Source organism: Triturus cristatus, chromosome 1_1 (assembly GCF_964204655.1).
Source record: "Triturus cristatus chromosome 1_1, aTriCri1.1, whole genome shotgun sequence".
Lineage (NCBI taxonomy): Eukaryota > Metazoa > Chordata > Amphibia > Caudata > Salamandridae > Triturus > Triturus cristatus.
Window position 1 is genome coordinate 1,109,878,242 of NC_140579.1, and position 5,101 is coordinate 1,109,883,342.

Genomic DNA, 5,101 nt, shown 5'->3' on the forward strand with positions numbered 1-5,101 from the left:
TTATGGTTGTCATGGCTAAAAAGATTGAGGCAGTGGCTAGGGCTCCGAATCTGTCTTCCATGGTGACCCTAGAATGTTGATAGCCGCTAATACCTTGTCTAGCTTATCGGACATGGAGAGAACAGATGGCGCTTATGCTTCTTCTTGCAGGCTTTTAGTGGCTTGAGGGTGACTGTGTATCAGAGTGGACCCTTGCAGTCCAGTGCTGGAGCGCAATCTCCCCACGGTTTTACTGGAATAATTGTGCCACTTCACTGTGATGTGCTGAATTTGCTTGCCTTTAGCCAAAGAGTAATATCTTGCACACTTTACTCTGGTGTCTGGGGGGGAAATTTAAAGCCTGGTCTGTATCTTAGGATATGAGTTCCTCCCATTACAACCTAAGGAAGGGGTTGCTGATATTGGTTGTCTATATAAGGGCTGTGCACTTGAGGTCGAACGGGAGGGAAGAGAGTCCACGTTCCTACCTCCCACCAACACCAGCGTCTGGTTCTCTGTTGGGGGAGCAGTGTTGTTGCATCAGGAATAAGGGTTGATGCCACTCATGGGGAGGGTGCAATAATGTCTCTTCTGCTGAGGCCTCTGTGGCTGTTTATCACTCTCCCCACGTGCGTTTCTGGGCTTCTGTTGGAGTAGGGGTCTTAAGGTAGGTGGAGGTGGTTCTGCCCTATGCACTGGCTCCTTGCTCGCGCCCCAGGCCTTGGCACCCAATTTGCAGCTCCTCACCTGCTTGCTCTTCTAGAATGCGTGCAGCCAGGGGAAGGTAACAAAAAAAAAAGTTCCACACAAAAGCGAATTAACACAGTAATTAAGCTACGGGAACTGATAAAAGCCCTAGTTTAAGATATATTAAATACAAGAGATTTCTCAAACGCGGTGCATGCGTTGTGCAGGTGAAACCTAAAAAGTCTTCCCCAATGCCACAAGATTTCACTGAAATATCAGCTTAAAATATGTGTAGATTCATCAATTTTTGAAGGGGGTGGAAAATGAGGATTTACATTACTGTCTTGCCTCTTGGTTTACTGATAGGTCATGTTTTCCACTGTCAAAAATCTGGCGATAGAGATAGGTTGTTTGTATCTGCCCACTCCATGATACTTTTCTCCAATTGAATAATATGTGAATCAGTTTGTGATATGCTCTGTACCATATCTCTAAAGCTTAAACTAGTCGCAAACTAATTTCCGATTTTTATATCTAGTAGGATATAATCATGGCTTCATTTAACGTCCTATTTTTTGATTGCGGTCGTTCAGTTGTTTTAGAAAAGATGGAGAATTTCTGCTTTTGGACAATCCCAGTGAAATTCTTTTTAAATGGATGGTCAAAAATATAGATGAAACTGGTGATGCAGGTTCACGGATTAACATGCAGAAACTTGAAAACCTGGCACTTTCAACAACGAGGGTTAGTGTCCTTCATCCAAAATCTACAAATAAATATGAAGCAATAGAACGTGAAAATGAAACGGTCTTGGAGTCCCCTCTTAAATTCAAGGATCAAGGACGAAAACATGCCTTCCCATCACCACCTCCCCAGTTAATACCCCAAAAACTATTTCCTACACAAGAGCTGGCTGTTTCTAGCAATGGAGTAACACCTACCAGACCCTGCAGCGGAGATCACAAAATGATGGTACACTTGGTACCAAATGTTTTGACACCACAAGATTATTTTTGGCTCGCAGTCACACAGCCTGGCCTACAGTGAATTTCCATCTGCAGCAATAGTCACACATGTTGATATGAACCATACCCCCTGCCATGACCCATTTTCAAGCAACAAAAGGGTTGACCATGATGTAATTAGAGCTAGATGATTGCTGCCTTTTATACACAATTGCATATTGTTAAGCCTACACACCAGACTTTTTTTCTTGGTAACTGTAACATGCCTTTTGCTGCCAAAACCTATTTTTAATAACTACATAACTTCTGCCTGTTATCACTGCAAACGGACTTGATTCTTATTACAACACAGAATTAATATGGTGCATTAATTTAGTCAACAACAAAGCACATATACCTATCTTTTAAAATGTGAATAAATTAATTGACAACTATTTGAACTGTACAGTATAAATGATGGCCTAATGGTTGCTTTGTCTTCTTTTTTGTTTATTTTTGTCCTCAGGACAATGAAGAATCCTTTCATTTGATAACTGGGGAAAGTCCATCATTTCACACTAGGGTGATGTTTTATTTTTTTAAGATGCATAGGAAATTGCATTTCCACTTGTATGGTCTAACTATGATTTGCTTTCTCTCTAAGGAAATGGTATATAACTCATGTCCATTATTAACCAAAATGAAAGGTATTCTGTTGGCCCTGGTTCCTGTCTGAATAAGGAGTGTGTACGGTTACAAGAAGTAGTGAATGCTTTACAAGCCGCAAACAAACACTTAAAAGATAAGTGATTGATATTCTACCTAACCCCGTAAACTGCAACAAATTTCCATTAACTATCCTTTTTTTCCCAACCAAAACACGTGTCGCCAAAAATGATGCTTGTGTTATGTGCTATACTGCATTTGCAAGCTGCGCTGTATGCTTTGACAAGTTCAAGGCTCTTAACATATACAGCGGCCTCAAAAATATCCAGTCAATCATTCATGGTACAAAAGGTACTTGTTTTCTTTCCCACTGATTTGGCATACTAATTGTGTTGTCATTTGTAACCTTTCTGCACAATTAAAGGTTATATAGGACAAACATTGTAGATTTACTGCATGACGAAACTTTCAAACCTTTCTGCATGTAATGGTTTTTTTTATATGGCTGCTTTATATTTATGGAGCTAACCCAGCAAATCTTAGATTGTTAGCCATGTATGCCAAATTAACATCCAAAAACCATGAATTCTAATATTTTTATTTTTTTACTACGTAACCTAACATGATGCCAAATAGTTAATAGCTGTGTTATTTTGCAGACTGATATGCAGCAGTTGGTGAAGGATTGAAATGATCCTTCACGGTTCAGAACTGTTCTTGTGCCAAAGAGAATTGCACAAACTCTTGGAGGAAGCCAAGGCAGCTCGGGACAGTACAGGTTTTCTTCTAAATGGTGTCGGAGAAATACTTTTTTCTATGAAAGAACTTGCATCCGCAAAAGACAAAACAAAAGCTCGTGCTGGAACAGCTGTCCTTGATGAGGAGAAAGTTGATGTAGTATTAGGTAAGACATTACAAATGTTCAAATTAACATTCAGTTAATTTAGGACTATGAAAATACATTACATACGGTGTTTAAATAGGTTTGCATATGTGATCTTTTTATCATATTAATGTACAAGGACTCCATTACGCTTAACAGCAGTCTGCAAAAGAGCAGGGTGGGGGGGTCGTAACTTATTAAGAGTTTGTGCTGAGTTTGCACTACAAATAGCATGCAAATCTGGCAAGGCCTTGAGTTGGGATTTAATTTCGAAATCTGTAGTTCCAGGTGAGGGGTTCAAACTGGATGAATGGGTGATGGCAAACGGCACTTATAAAACACTGTGCTCAAAGCTTTTATTTAGACCTGATCAACTCTCCCAATAATTAGATCAGTTGCCCTTTTCCTAGCACTTGGTTGTAAGCTCCGATTTGAGTTCCTGGTCAGTATGGTTGTTTCTTAGACTATTTTCAAAGTATGAATATTGCAAGTAGAGTTCAGGCCCAACATGGCTGCCTCCACAATGGTTTTGTAAATTAAATCTGGTATTGATTCCTTTCCATTTACAGAGGAAGCGTGACAGCATCTGGCGAACACCTGAAGTTTTTTCACTTGGACGTGGAGCATCGCCCACCCACCCCAGCCTGCTGCAAACTGCGCAGGAAAAAATAAAAATGCCAGTGAAAAGTTCTCTTTGACATTTTATTTTTTACTGTTGTGTGCCCTGCAGCAGCCAGCCTGCCCCGATTCCAGAGAGATACAGGGCGTGTCCTCTGCTGCAGATTGGCAACAGAGGATAGGAGCAGTGGCTGGCTGGATGTTCCACAATCTGAGAGCAGCGCCAGGATTGGCTAAGTCTGCTGTTTTGTGTTCCCAGCAGTGGTTTGTCCGCCTACCACTCCCGATAGCTGGCAGCCGCCACTGCTGGTGAACATGACTAGGGCACATATGTTTGTTACAACACCTCTACATCAGTACTTGAATCAATCTTTCTTTCAAGTACCTCAGTATTTCAAAAGGGTGAAAAAGGCAGAACACAGCCTGCTATTTCGGGCTGGAACTATCATTAGTGCGGCAGGTACAGTTGCATTAGGAACCAGGAGCATGAGGGGCTAAACTCCCCGGTTATGTTGTGGTGTATTGTGTTCAATTTCTGTTGTCAATTAGTCATGTTTGCTCTTTCATATTTCTCAAGTTTATTGCATATTGTGGGCTACAGAAAAGTACCGCCGCTCTTAGCCCCGACCACTCCTGCAGCCCCAAGTCGCCATAGGCAAAGTTTTGGAGGGGGCCCAGCTTCAAAACATTTTACATCAGGGCAGCTCATTCCATACAAGTTAAAAGACATTTGTTAATAAAGAAACATTCTTTTTTCACCTCCTGCCCCCCTCTCCATCAATGCCTTGCACTCACCTGTGTCTCTTTGACCAAGTGCCCTTAATGTTAAACTTATGAACCCTTCTATCCATATCTCATGGGGCACACTCGATGAAATAACGCAATTGGAACATTTTAAAGGCAGGCTAGCCCTATTAAATACCTAAAAAAGTGGTGGCAACATGATACTGATGTAAGTTAATTTCTTTTTTTCCAGAGTGTATGATGTCTGTGTGCAGGGCCAACTGCTGGTCATCACTGGACAACAGAACTATGAGAAGGAAGCTGGCTATGAAGATTTGCAATGCTAGAAGTGGACGAAAGAAAACTCCGAATCTAGAAACATACAACGAAGTGGCTGGTTTTCCTTAATCCTATTTGTTCTTTTTTCGGTCTCGCCTGAGCCAGCGCATGCGCTGGTTTGGTAAGACATTTAGTAAGTGGGGCTTTAGAAATCCGACCGCAAGCTTTTGCTTGTGGCCTAAAGCTTGCGGTTACGGGCGCATGCACGCGCACAGCCGCCATCTGCCTTTCCTATCTCTTCCTCATTTCCTCGTCATGGCTC

General features: G+C 41.7%; 1 pseudogene; it reads left to right on the forward strand.

Moving 5' to 3' along the window:
• Positions 1 to 1,323: 1,323 nt before the first annotated feature.
• Positions 1,324 to 4,847, forward strand: LOC146871688 (uncharacterized; annotated as a pseudogene).
• Positions 4,848 to 5,101: the final 254 nt, after the last annotated feature.